At 40.4% G+C, this 14844-nt stretch overlaps 1 protein-coding gene across 2 annotated transcripts in view; it reads right to left on the bottom strand.

Annotated features, from left to right (window-relative positions):
- Gdpd4 (glycerophosphodiester phosphodiesterase domain containing 4) overlaps positions 1 to 14844 on the bottom strand; it is a 91399-nt gene that overhangs the window by 33599 nt on the left and 42956 nt on the right. The window lies entirely within an intron of this gene.

Raw genomic sequence — 14844 nt, 5'->3', positions numbered from 1 at the left:
ATGAGTTGGGCCTCCACTGTCCATGTTTCTCTTCACATTCTTGTCTTCCAAGCTCCTATGAGAATCACTCATTAAGATCTGTTTGCAGCATTCAAAGACTTCTAGGCCAGAGTTTCAGAATTCTTTACAATCCTCTTGTAAACCAGTTCTGAAGACCCGAGGACCACATGGTACAACAATGGACTCCATTTCTCAGTACCAATTGTCTGTATTACTTTTCTCATTGTTAGACAAAATTCCTAGCAATAAGCAATCCAAAGGAGGAAGGGTTTGTTTTAGCTCATAGTTTGAGGGTACAGTTAATCATTTTGGGGAAGGCATGACCTCAGAAACTTGAGGCAGCTGGTCACATCGTATTTGTAGACAGGAAGTAGAGAATGATGAATGCCACTGTTCAGCTAGCTTTCTACTTTTTATGCAGTCCAGGACTTTAGCCTAGAGAAGAGTGCTGTCAACTGTTAATGTAGTTATTTCCAACACAACTAACCTAATCTAGATAATTCTTTACAGGCATGACCACAGGCTAACCTAATCTAGATAATTCTTTACAGGCTTGACCACAGGCTAACCTAATCTAGATAATTCTTTACAGGCATGACCACAGGCTAACCTAATCTGGATGATCTTTTACAGGCAGGATCATAAGATAACTTAATCTAGATGATCCTTCATAGGCTTCTCAGGAAGCTTATCTCTTAGGTAATTATAGATCTTGTCAAGTTAACAAACAATTCTACTCTTGGTCAATATTCTTAGTTTTAATATCCCAAACTGTAAAACAGGAGAGTAGTGTAGTAATCTATGTGTTTCTCAATTTTTTTTGATCCAAGATCTTGCTGCATAGCTTAGACTGGCTTCAAATTTATAGTTCTCCTGCCTCAGCCTCCTGACTGCTGGTATTACAGGTCTGTGCCACCACAACCAGCCTTTGGGATTATTTTGAAGAGTAAGCATGTATCTGATATGCTTATTAGTATACTGAATATACTGAAAAAGAATCCCTGAACTTGAAGGTTGGATGAGATAAACTTCCACAACTGAAAACCAAAAGAAACCAAAGGCTGAAGCCTATGAGAAGAGAACACACAAAGACAATAGGGTATAAGTAACAAAGGTGAAGGCAGCACATCCCACGATCTTAGGAGCATTGTATGTGATAGGAAACATGAAGTTACAGCGAATGGTGCTGGTTCAACTGGAGATCAACATGTAGAAGGATGCAAATCAATCCATTTATATCTCCTTGTACAAAGCTCAAATCCAAGTGGATAAAAGACCTTCACTTAAAACCAGATACACTGAAACTAATAGAAGAGAAGGTGGGGAAGACCCTCGAATACCTAGGCACAGGGGAAAAGTTCCTGAACTGAACACCAATGGCTTATGCTCTAAGATCAAGAATCGACAAATGGGACCTCATCAAATTGCAAAGCTTCTGTAAGGCAAAGGACACTGTCAACAAGACAAAACGGCAACCAACAGATTGGGAAAAGATCATTACCAATCCTACATCTGATAGAGGGCTAATATCCAAGATATACAAAGAACTCAGGAAATTATACTCTAGACAACCATATAACCCTATTAAAAAATGGGGTACAGAGCTAAACAAAGAATTCTCAACAGAGGAAACTCAAATGGCTGAGAAGCACCTTAAGAAATGCTCAACATCCTCAGTCATCAGGGAAATGCAAATCAAAACAAACCTGAGATACCACCTCACACCAATCAGAATGGCTAAGATCAAAAATACAGGTGATAGTAGATGCTGGCGAGGATGGGGAGAAAGAGGAACACTCCTCCATTGTTGGTGGGATTGCAAGTGGGTACATCCACTCTGGAAATCAGTCTGGCAGTTCCTCAGAAAACTGGACATAACATTACTTGAGGATCCAGCTATACCACTCCTGGGCATATACCCAGAAGATGCTCCAACATATAATAAGGATATATGCTCCACTATGTTCATAGCAGTCTTATTTATAATAGCCAGAAGCTGGAAAGAACCAAGATGTCCCTCAACAGAGGAATGGATACAAAAAGTGTGGTACATCTACACAATGGAGTATTACTCAGCTATTAAAAAATAATGAATTCGAGAAATTTTTAGGCAAATGGATGTATCTAGAAATTATCATCCTGAGTGAGTTAACCCAATCACAAAAGAACACACATAGTATTTACTCCCTGTTAAGCGGATGTTAGCCCAAAAGCTTGGAATAGCGAAGACTCAACCTGCAGACCACATGAAGCTCATGAAGAAGGAAGACCAAGAGGGGATGCCTCAGTTCTACTTAGAATGAGTAACAAAAATACTCAAGGGAACAAATATGGAAACAAAACATGGGACAAAAACTGAAGGAGGGGCCATCAGAAGACCATTCCACCTGGGTATCCATCCCATGTACAGTCACCTAAGCTAGACACTGATGTGGATGGCTGGAAGTGCATGCTGTCAAGAACATGATATAGCTGTCTAATTAGAGGTCTGTCAAAGACTAACACATTCAGAGGACGATGCTCACAGTTAACCACTGATATGATCAAGGGTTTCCCAATGGAGAACTTAGAAGACTGAAGGAGCAGAAAGGGTTTGTGACCCCAGGAGGAAAGCAACAATACCAAACAACCAGAGCCCCCCAGGGTCTAAACCACCAGCCTAGGAGCACATAGGGAGGGACCCATGGCTCCAGCAGTATATGTAGGGGAGAATGGCCTTGTCGAGCATAGGTGGGAGAGGAATTTCCAGAGGGGTAGTGGGGGGGGTAGGTGTGGGCACTGCCTCAGAAGCATGAGGAGGGGGGATGGGATAGGAGGTTTCTGGGTGGTGGGAGGAAGTGGGGTAAGGGGATAAAATCTGAAAGGTAAATATAATACCCAATTTTAAAAAAGAGATGAAAAAAAGGAAAAAAGGGGAAAAAAGAAAAATAGGAGATTTAATAACACAAATGGAAGGATTTAGAAATTTAGGAGGCAGTTTATGTTAATGGAAACAGCATCATAGAAACTGGAAAATCTCACCCTCATAGAAGCACAAGAAGGGGGGGATGGGTTCCTAGGTGGTGGGGGGAATGGGATAAGGGGATAGAATTTGAAATGTAAATATTACAACCAATTTAAAAAAGGGGGAAAAAGGAAAGTTGTTAGAACCAACATCTTTAAAAAAAAAAGTCAGCCCTCTAGGAAAAAAAATTTTTTTTCTTGATACTAAAACTTGTTCTGAGAACTGTATATTGCAGAATACACAGCCTTGGTGTATCTACTCATCAAGCAAACTGAGCAGACCTGCTCAAACCTCCAGTGTCCTGGAATTCCATCTGGATGCAGTGAAGACACAGCATCAGAGGCTTATCAATTTACTCTTTCCCCCCACCCCTCTTCTAATATCTCAATGCCCGTAATCAGCTTGAAGAAGTTAAAGAAGAGTCAGCGCCCCTCTTCCCTGGGCTTGGGGACAGAGGTGGTTAATACTGGTCTGTCTTTCTAGGGAAAAGTAGTGGTTTTGTTGGAACAGGGAGGATTAGCTAGGACTTATTGCATAGCCATAACCTATTGGTAGAAATCTGTACAATTAGTATCAAGATGAAGTTATAATTTCTTAAATGGTACAAAATTTACTTTGATTTCAAATTTAAGGTTTTCATTGGTACGAGCCTCTTATTTATATAAAAATAAGATGAATATTGGTACTCGCATAGGCATTGTGCCTATATAACACATTTAGGAATACAAGGCATAGACCCAGTCCTTCTTTAACTTTTTAAACAGATTTGAGACGGTTAGCCTGTGAGTTAAGGGACTATAGCAAATTCAGGGCTTTGAGTTAATTGTTAGGGTGTTTTCCATATTTTATTTAGAAATAGCTGAGAGGAGTTAACAGACAACAGTCCAAGTTACCTTGCATGGATAGTTGGTTTTCAAAACATCAGAAGTCCATAGATTTGATGTTACAAATATTTCTTTATTAATGTTCATTTTGATTAGAGACCTGTCTGCTCCTGACAGCTTCCTGTTGTGGATTCTAAGAAAAAATTGAGCATCCTTGGAGCTACTCCATTTGTGCGGTGACAGCCACTAGGCAAGAATTGCCTCTTTCCATCTACAGATAAATTACTGTCCAGAAAAGGACACACTTGCAGACTAGTCGACTGATTATATCTGCCTAGACAGAGTAATCAGCCCTTAATAATCCTGCATCACTAAGGTCTGTCAGATGATTCTGGGCCAGAAGGCTGAAGATTTGATGCTCCAACGTTCGGTCATATAGGGGCTTTCCAGGTGTTCAGCATTCTCTATAAATTGGCTAAGTTTTAGAAGCTATGCTTTGTGCTTCCCATAATTTCAGTTAACTCAGTCATTCTGGATTTCTGATGGGGTTGAAGACCTATAGTCTCATAGCCAATCCTGGCTATTTACTTTGAGAGAAAAGATCTGAGTGGATGGTTTTCAGCTGACATTTATTCTAAAGCCAAGAAAAAAGCCAGGTTCAAAACTAAGTGTTTTAGTTAGGAGAGATGACAGAGGTTCTGGTTAGTCAACAAAATGATGGACTGGGTATTAGGACTATCTTGTACCTCACTGGTACAATTAGGAGTAATTATGCTCTAATTGCATTTTGAGAGAAAAGTTTTATTTTAACAGGAAGGGTGAAGCTAGGTGATGAGAGAGAGAAAAGGGGGGGGGGCATGGAGGCAGATGTTCACATGTCTCCACCAGTCAAAGATAGTTTATATATCTAGGTTGGGTATTGGGTTACACTTCTGATTGAGCATTACCAAACTTATAAAGCCTTTGATCAACATTTAAAAAATTGTATAAAAGCAAAAAGGAAAAGGGGGCATGGGATAGGGGTTTTCTAGGGAGGGGAAATGGGGAAAGGGGATGGCATCTGAAATGTAAATAAAATATAAAAAAATAAAAATAAAAGTGAAAAAAGAGAGAGCTGAAAACACTAAATGTAAAAAAAAAAGAGATTGTCTCAAGTCTTAGAAGGAACTTTGGACTTTATAATGGTGTTGAGACTGTTAACGACTATGGGACTTTTGAAGTTGGGTTAAGTGCATTTTGTGTCATGAGATGCTCATGAGTCCCTAGGGCTAAGGGGACAAATGTAGAGATTTGAATTTAAAAAATGTCTCACATAGGCATATGTATTTGAACACTTGGTCCCCAGTTGGTGGTACCACTTGGAGAGGTTATATAGCCTTTAGGAGATGCAGCCTTGCAGAAAAGTATGTCACTGAGGGCGAGCTTTAAGAGTTGTTCGCCTTGTTCACCACTTGCTTTATTCCCTCTGCTTCCTGTGTGTGGATAAAGATGTGATCAGCCACCGTCTTGCTCTGTCACCATGCAATGTGTTTCCTGCCTTTATAGACACTCCCTCTGGAACTATGAGCTAACATAAAGCCTTTCTTTCTTAAGTTGTTTTTGTCATGGTATTTTATCACAGCAACAGAAAAGTAATTGATTCTCTAGTCACAACTATTCATTTTAGAGTTTTTGTTGTGTTCTACTTTTTGATGAGCATGTAATGAAGACATTTTAAAAAAAAAAAAAATCTGAATCTTATGCTATGCTTCTGTAAACCATTCTTTGCATTTGGTCTTATTTCCCTAACCCCTCAATTTATAACAGAATCAAACTGAAGACCCAGACATAAATCCACACACTGACAGATATCTGATTTTAAATAAAGAGGCCAGAAATAGACACTGGAAAAAAGGGCATCTTCAACAAATTGTGCAGGTCTAACTGATGACTGCATGTAGAAGATCCAAATAGATGCATACTTATCACCTTGCATAAAACTCAACTCCAAATGAATCAAAGACCCCAGCATAAAACCAGATACACCGAACCTAATAGAAGAGAAAGTAGGAAATATCTTTAAACTCATTGGCCAAGAAAAGACTTTCTGAACAAAACACCATTAACACAGGCAATAAAATCAACAGTTAATAAATGGGGTCTCATAAAACTGAGAAGCTTCTGCATGGTAAATGACAATATCATTCAGACAAAGTGGCAACCTATAGAATTGGTAAGATTTTCTCCAACTACACATCTGACAGAAGATTAATATCTAAAATATATAAAGAAACTAGATATTAAGAAAACAGATAATCCAATAAAAGTGGGGTACAGATCTAAACAGAGAGTTCTCTGTTTAGGAGAGGAAACTCAAATAGCTGAGAAACACTTAATGAAATATTCAACATCCTTTGCCCTCAGGGAAATGTAAAACAAAACTACTTTGAGATTTAATCTTACACTTGTCAGATGGCTAAAATCAATAAAACAAATGATAGCTCATTCTGGCAAGGGTAAGAGGGACACTCATCCATTGCTAGTGTGAGTGCAAACTTGTATAGTCACTATGGAAATCAGTGTGGTAGTTCCTCAGGAAGACAGGAATTAATCTATCTGAAGGTCCAGCTATACCACTCTTGGTATATATCCAAAGAATGCTTCATCCTACCACAAAGTCACTTGTACAAACATGTTCTTTGTTGCTCTATTCATGATAGCCAGAAGCTGGAAACAACCTAGATGTCCCTCTACAGAAGAATGGATAAAGAAAATGTAGTATGTTTACATAATGGAGTACTATACAGCTGTTAAAAATGACATTGTGAAATCTGCAGGCTGTAGGAGGAGCTAAGGTGGGAGGAATAAAGAGAGGAAGGGGAGGAGGGAGGAGAGGAAGAGGAGAAGGAAGAGGAGAAGCTAAAGGAGAGAGAGGAGAACCAAGAGAGGGGGACATGGAGGCTGATGTTTGCTTGTCTGTAGCAGTCAAAGGTAGTTGGTATATCTAAATTAGGTATTGGGTTATACCTCTGTATGGGCATTTTGTTATTGACCATTACCAAATATATAAAGCCTTTGAATAATTTAAGCATTAGAGTCTCATCTTCCTACTGGGCCAGCATGGATGGCGGGATGATCTGGGCAATGCCCAACCTTGTAGAGACAGTGTGGAAGATTGGCAGAGCCATCTCCTACGCTGGTGTCTCGTGGGTGACAGGGCTGGTGTTTCTGGCTGGCCGTTTATAGCTGTGGCACACATGTAGCCTCTGGCCACGTGGTTGAGCTAGGCAGAGCCGCAGCAGCTTAGCCAGTCGGTTTGACCAGTGGCCACTTTTTAAAATAATTACTACAGCAGCAGGCATATATGGAACTAGAAAATTATCCTGAGTGAGCTATCCCAGACCCAGAAAGACATAACTAGTCTGTATTTGCTTATGTGTGGATATTAGCTGTGAAGTCAATGACAGTAAAGCTACAGTCCACAGAAACACAGAGGGTAGGTATAGATAGAATAAGGGAGTACAGGGTACAGATAGATCTCATTAGAAAAGGGAAATAGAATAGATAGATAGATATGAATACATGGGGGCAGGGCTGGAATGGGAGATCAAGTGAGGAAGGGGAAGGAGAGAGCGTTATGGGGGGAAAATAAAGGAGACCACTGAAATGAAAGGATATATGAGGGATAACATGAAAACATGATACTGTAGTAATATACCTAAAATATATACATATATGAAGGAGTTCTAAATGAAATTGCCAAATGAAAGACAAAAATTCCAACTGCTTACCAAACAAAGCTTTCAGTATCAGGATTTGGTTACATCTAATTGAGTGGTTGGCCAAAGAGGTCCCACAAGAATCCCCAAACAACCTCGGCCTTTGCTAAGACTGTAGGTTGCTCTTCACAAACTGACAGCAAGGCCCCATTGCTGCAGATAACACCTACACAGCTCACTGAATATAGAGAAGTCAAGCTCATGCCAACAGAGAGCTGTCATCCTTGCATTCTAGTGTCTTTGGTATAGGAAGGCACTCCCCAGACTATTGGGTTTTTTTTTTCAATTCTCAATTGGATTTGTTTTGTTTGGTAATTTCTCTTCTTTCTCATTGATCTTGTTATTTTCATTAATTTTAAATTATAATTTTATATAAACTGTTATTCTGTTCTATATTACTTTACCCTCTTCTTATTATTATCAGTGGTGCAGTTGTTGTCTTCAACATCTATGATGCTGCTGTGGTGACTTTCTTTCTCCTTTCTGCATGGAAAGTGAGAAAGAATTCTTGGACCCCCAAGCATTTGTAGGAAATATTTTGCCACTAAACTACCCTTCCAATTTGCAGAGAACCATGGAGTTGGCCTGGCCTAGGTGCCTTAAGAGGCATGTGCCACAGGTTTTTCAGACCCACAGCCAGACATTTTAGAGTGAGAAACCTTGGAACACTCAGCCCTCAATGGGATGACCATCAAATCCCTCTTCTTAGAGCTCAGTGAGCTCCACACAAGAGAAGACAGAAAAAGTATAAGTGACAGAGTGGATGGAGGACACCAAAAAAAACAAGGCCCTCTAGGTCACCATGAGCAAAGATCATAAGAACACGCAGGGACTGAAGCAGCAAGCACAGGGACTACGTGGGTCTGCATCAGGGCCTCTGTGTATATAGCAAGACTTCAGTTTAAGGTTTTTATGGGATTCCTGGGTGTGCGAATGAGTGGGTCTCTGATTCTTGTGCCTTCCCTTGGGCTCTTTTCCTTCTTTTGCTTTGTCTTTTCTAGTTTTGATGTGATAATTTTGTTTTTATCTTATTATATTCTATTTTGTTATATTTTTTAAACGAGTGAATGAATGAATACGTGAAAATCTAACCAGCAGGGTAAAGGATAACAACTGAACTGTTATTTATACCTGCTAGGTTAGGGAAAATCAGTTTTCTCCAATAGAGATATACTGGGTATATCAACTACTCCAGGGCAGGCTTCATGTTCAGGAGTCATTGACCAACATATAACGGACTCCATGGCTTGTGTGTGTGTGTGCTTTTGTTTAGTTACAGTCTGGTGTTTTTTTTTTTTTTTTTTTTTTTTTTTTTTCTTGAGTGATGTTCTATTTTGTTTTCTAGGGTTTGGGGGTTTGCTGTATTGGGTTTTAGGTTTTTTTTTTTTTTTAAAGAAGAACTTGAAGTTGGGTGGGCAGGGAGGGAAAAGGATCTGGAAGAACTCAAGAAGGGGAAAAATATGATCAAAATATATTTAAATTTAAACATTGTTTTAAATAATGAAATAAAATAAAAATTGGAATCAGAAAATATATTTTAAAACTAAATTTAAAAAATTAAAGTAATATGTATTGATTACCTACCTCATCCCTAGAACTTAATTTAAATGCTGGCTAACAGAGCCTGGCTCTATCTAGACTTGCTGATTCTGCAGAAAAAAAAATAACAAAACAAAAACAAAAAACTGTATCTGTTTCTTGTTACTTGACCCTTTTAATTCACTTACATAAACTAAGAGTTAAATAACATGAAATCAGCTTTTAAATAATCTGTAAAAGTTACAATTACAATAGGACACACACACACACACACATATGTTTTTCCAGACAGGGTTTCTCTGTGTAGTCCTGGCTGTCCTAGAACTCACTCTGTAGACCAGGCTAGCCTTGAACTCCAAAATCCACCTGCCTCTGCCTCCCAAGTGCTGGGATTAAAGGCATGCGCCACCACCGCCCGGCAGGAGACTGCTGCTATATTATTCAGAGCATAGAATACAGGAAAAAGTTGGTTGCTTTACATTATTTTTATTTTTTTGTACTATGTGTGGTCTCTCTGTATATGTACATGTAGATAAACAAGATGAGTCCAGAGGAGAAAGCTGGTACTGTCCTTTGTCACTCTCCCATTCTCTCACTGAACTTAGAGACTCTCTTTTGTCAAGTCTGGCCCCTCTGATCCATCTGGCCTTGAAAGGGTTAAGAATTTTCAAAACCTCCTAGCAGACTGAACAGAACCAAGAGTGCAGATCAGCTTGGTCATGAGCTCTGCGTTTCAGGAACTTGACTGATCACGAGATAGATGGCTGATTATGTATAGGCTCTTAGAGAATAGCCTGTGCCTGTTCCTTGTACTCTGTCACAAACTGAATAATGGGCTGGGACTTTCCACAGGTGCTTTCCAATAGCCCTCCTTTACTCCCCCTGGGTTGTGGTTTCCCCCCTGAGTTGTGGTTTTTGGCTTTAAATTCTCTCTGTCTCCAAAGCCCTGGGGTCAGACCCCACTGCCCTGCGTGGTTCATGGGTCTTGACCTCAGTATACTGATTGAAATATACCTCTTGCTGATTGCATCAAGTTCAGTGTCTTGTGAGTTAATGGGTGGCTGAGAATTCCTGAGGCTTGGGTGAGGTCCTCCCTTCATGGGGGCCTTATAGCCTCTGCACTCATGCTTGCAGGGCAAGCACCTTACTGACTGAGCCATCTCCCTAGTCCACATTTTGTAAAACATTATTTTTTTCTTTAGATTTTTTTCTTGCCATATTGGTTGTGTTATGCAACACGCTACCTCGCCGATAAGGAGCACGTCACACTCAAGATTCTTCTGACAGCATCTTTTATTGTTACAGCTCTTTTAGTTAGAAGGATGCAAGATGGAGAACAAAGGAAGGACCCCAAGCCCCAGAATGTACTGACTATCTGTCCTCATTGGCTTACAGACTGGGGTCTCATTTACATATCCACTGATAGTACTTTCAGCGGGAAAATTCGCGCCTACGCGTGCGCACAGCTGCAGACACCAAGGCCAAGAAGAACCAGGAACAGGAAGCCAGCGCCATCTTATAATGGCGAGCGTATAGCTACTTCAGCAAACGCAGCATGGCTCCTAACATCTCCTCCTTCTTTATAAATAGCATATAGTGACTAGAGACCTTTTGTGCCTTAGTCCCGTGCAATGGGAACCCGAGCCCTGGGAGGCATCAAAAGGCTGTCCCGTCTACAGCTTGGTGCAATGAGATCCTGTGCCCACAAGCATGCATAAACGGAAAAGCGTCTCAGCACTTAGCATATTCAACCAAGCTTGAGGGGATGCTCCAGTCTCAATGGCCAAAAATGCCTGAGCAATAACTACTTTATCACGTTGTTGTTGAGTTTTCATTTTACAGAACAACCAGAGTAAGATCAATGTCCCTCCAAGTAGCATACAGCCAAACAAACCTACCCCCACCCACTCCTTAAAAAAGGAAAATGCGGAAAAAAGCCAAGAGGTAAAGTCTTTAAAACTGATTATATCAAGGCTTGTATTTTTGAGGTCTAATATCTTCAACTGTAATTCTTCTTGAAGAAACTCCAACTCCTGGGTCCAATTCCCCTTCAGATATTCTGAAATAATAGAACTGTTAACGAGGGAAGAATTATCAAAAAGTAAGGGGGTTATACATAGGGAACGTGTGGAAGCCACACAAGAAAGTTGTACGACATCTCCAAGCGCTTGTAATTGTTGTTGTAATAAGTCAATGCGCTGATTGACCAGTAAGACCCCTGAGGCCAAATGAGCATCAGGTCTCTTCACTGTCTCAAGTGCATCGGATGCCTTTTCAGTAATATGACTAATAACTGAGGCTGTTTGCACTTGATTGGCCATGGCAATACCTGCAGTCACTGCAGCTGCAGCAGAAACAGTAATGTCAGTGATTATAGCTGCTGTAATGCCAAAATCTCTTTTTTGTCTCAATAATTGTACGATAGGAAAATCTTTGGGGTCAGCTTCAACAGGTACTGGTACAAATGTGGGAATATTCACCACAATTGCTGTCCGGTTTTTTCCATTCCAACATTCTGTTAAGTAACATGTAATATTAGGACTATGGCAATTAATTATTGAGCTGTTTTCAAACAACTCTTCATCACATATAAGGAAAGAATATGGTGCTTGAACACACACTAGCGATGGCTCAAGCGTATAATTAGAATATTGTTGATTAATCTTCAAATAGATAAACTGATCTTTGTTTTATTACTTTTCGTGGTCTCCAATCGTGTACCACTGACATTATTAGATGTATGGAAGCTTCCTTGTAGATTAGCAAAAGCTGATATACTAGTAGATGCCTCGGCATCATTTATAATTATCCATTCGAAAAATGGCCACTCACTCCCAGGGCCAGAGTGAGTGTTATTTGTTTTAAATCTTTTTAACTTTTGATTAAAATAAAAACCCTCCGATAGTTTAAATTTCCGTAATTCTGGTGGTTGACATGCTGTAAATGTCGGAGGAAAATCCAATAATGGATAGCACCATGGTATCTGTCTTTTAGCGGTCACATTAAGAGGAGAATTATCAGGTAATGGTATAGTTACATTGCTAGTGAGCATAATTGTAGTGATATTAGAAGATGTATTATTACCACCAGTTCCACTTCCACTAGTTGCTCCAGTACTTATTTGTGACAGGGCATTCATTGATATCCCTGTGGGAATTTTATTAGCAACAAGTGGATCTTCCCAATATCCCAATTTCATTTTTGTAATTTTAATACATGGCCCTTTCCCAGAGCTAATAGTCTCATTTTGGAAAGTAAAACATAATGCCGTATTTAATTTTATTGAGGTGGCATTATATGGTTCTGTTTCAAACTTAGGCGTTTTGATGCATGGTGCTTCCATGGCACAACTTGTGGATAAGAATAAAGGAAGTTTAGTCGAATTAGCATGTACAGGCATTGGAACGGGCCATGTTCTCACTATTGCCCACAGAGGTAGGCTGCTCCTTATGGGAGTCCAAAGAATTAATATCAGAAACATTGACGTCCACAGCCTCTGGATCCGGATTTTCTTTTTCTCCATCCTTCACTATTCTTGTCAATCTTGTTGGTACCCAGATCGGATTTTCTTGCTCCTGTGGGAAAACACAAATAGCTCCCCTGGCCAGTGAGCATATCAAAGCTCCATTGGGGGTGATTTTGTGCCATGTTATCTCTGGCCTGTGTAGCACACAAATCATGATAAAGAGATTTCCATTCTAAATATTTGCCTGTAGGGACAATTGTCTTGCTAGTACTACACCAATCCCCAGGCGTCATAGCACTTTCTGCAAGTCTCTCTATTAAGGCTTGGGTAAAAGAGGCATTTATGCCATATGTTTGCACCGATTCTGCCAATGACTTTAATTGTTTCAAGTCTAAACTTCGATGGTATCTCTGCTGATTCTGATCTTCAAAGACCGGAAAGGCTGCTCTAATCCTTCTTCTCTCCTTTTCTGGAATCAAGGAGGTGGCTATTGGAATAACATGTCTCCTAGCCTGTTCCTGTTTTGTCTTCCGAACAAGCAGCTGCGGCGCTGATGGCAAACTGCCAGGTGCATAAGGAGGATCCGGACGATATCTTTCTTTCTCATAACGAGCTGCCTCCTCATCTAATTCTGTTTGTTCGTCCGAATCCAACCCATCCTGGGACGAAGTATCGTCCTCATTTTCTCCATCCTCAGAGGACGTCTCCTCTGAGGCGGAGTCATTCAGTGTTAATTTTCTAAACCCAGACAAGGATGGATATATTTTTTTATATTTCTCTGACTGAGCTATTTTCTCAGCTCCATTCTCTTTTTTCTTTTTTCTTTTCTCTCGCTCCTTCTTCTTCTGACATGGAGGGCTTAAAGGCTGTTTATCATTGCCTTTTCTTCTACTAGCATTCCCTTCCTTTTCTGCTTCTGATAGGCTATCCTGACACTGAGTAAGGACCTTTTGTCCTTCTCTAATCTTTCCTTGGCATTTCTCATCCGCTATGCATGCCTGAATCATCCTAAAAATAGGTAATGTGCCTGCTCTCAATCTTCCCTCTTCCTTTTCCCGGGCTAAATCAGCTCCTAACTTTTCCCATGATCGCGTGGTAAGGGATCCTGTAGGACCATACCACGGAGTAACTCTATCTACCTCTTTAAAAAACTTCAAAAGAACCCCATCTGAAATAGTCAAGCCGCTTTCCTGCAGCAGCGCCTGCACTGCCACGAGAGCCGGCTTAAACTGTTGATTGCCCATAATTCTTTATCTACAGAACTGGGCGAACCTGCACAGTTATCTGCCTGTGATTTACGGTTCACTTTGAAAAGGAGGACATGTACACTCCCGTCCCTTAATATGCCAATTAAGGCAAAAGCAAAACACGAGAACAACCACAGCCCAGACAGGGATAGCGAAAGCAAGGCCAAGCATAGGATCCACCATATCTTACAGAAAAGTGTCTAGACTTACTGCACCGTCAGTTCTGAATCTTGTTTCTGCGAGCTAAGCAGGGTCCTTCAAGGTAGACGATCCTCGGGGGCGTTCGGCTTGCACTCCCGGGTTTCAGCACCAAATGCGACATGCTACCTCGCCGATAAGAAGCACGTCACACTCAAGATTCTTCTGACAACGTCTTTTATTGTTACAGCTCTTTTAGTTAGAAGGATGCAAGATGGAGAACAAAGGAAGGACCCCAAGCCCCAGAATGTACTGACTTATATACTATCAAAGAGACATGATCTGTTCTCATTGGCTTACAGACTGGGGTCTCATTTACATATCCACTGATAGTACTTTCAGCAGGAAAATTCGTGCCTACGTGTGCGCACAGCTGCAGACACCAAGGCCAAGAAGAACCAGGAACAGGAAGCCAGCGCCATCTTATAATGGCGAGCGTATAGCTACTTCAGCAAACACAGCATGGCTCCTAACAGTGTTAGCCTCAAATTCATGATCCTTCTACTCCAGAGTCCTGGATATGTACACCACAACCAGTTACTCATTACTTCTTCTGATTAGGGCCTAGACTATATAAAGTTATATGTTAGTTTATAGAAAATAAGAAAGTTAACTTTGTCATATAAAGATAGAATGATGCTTTTTTTTTTAAAATAGAAGAGTTATTGCCAAGGGTCTCAGCTCTGTCATTTAGTACACTAAGTCTGTGTCTAACTCAGCAGTCTGGTCTCAACATCCTTTCATTGGCTACACATAGATTAGTTTCTCACAGCTCTCCTGAGAAAGCTTTGTTAGTCCTGCCTGTTAT

This window comes from Arvicanthis niloticus, chromosome 1 (genome assembly GCF_011762505.2).
Source record: "Arvicanthis niloticus isolate mArvNil1 chromosome 1, mArvNil1.pat.X, whole genome shotgun sequence".
NCBI lineage: Eukaryota > Metazoa > Chordata > Mammalia > Rodentia > Muridae > Arvicanthis > Arvicanthis niloticus.
The sequence above is the reverse complement of the archived record's forward strand: the minus strand, read 5'-3'. Positions and strand labels throughout refer to the sequence as shown.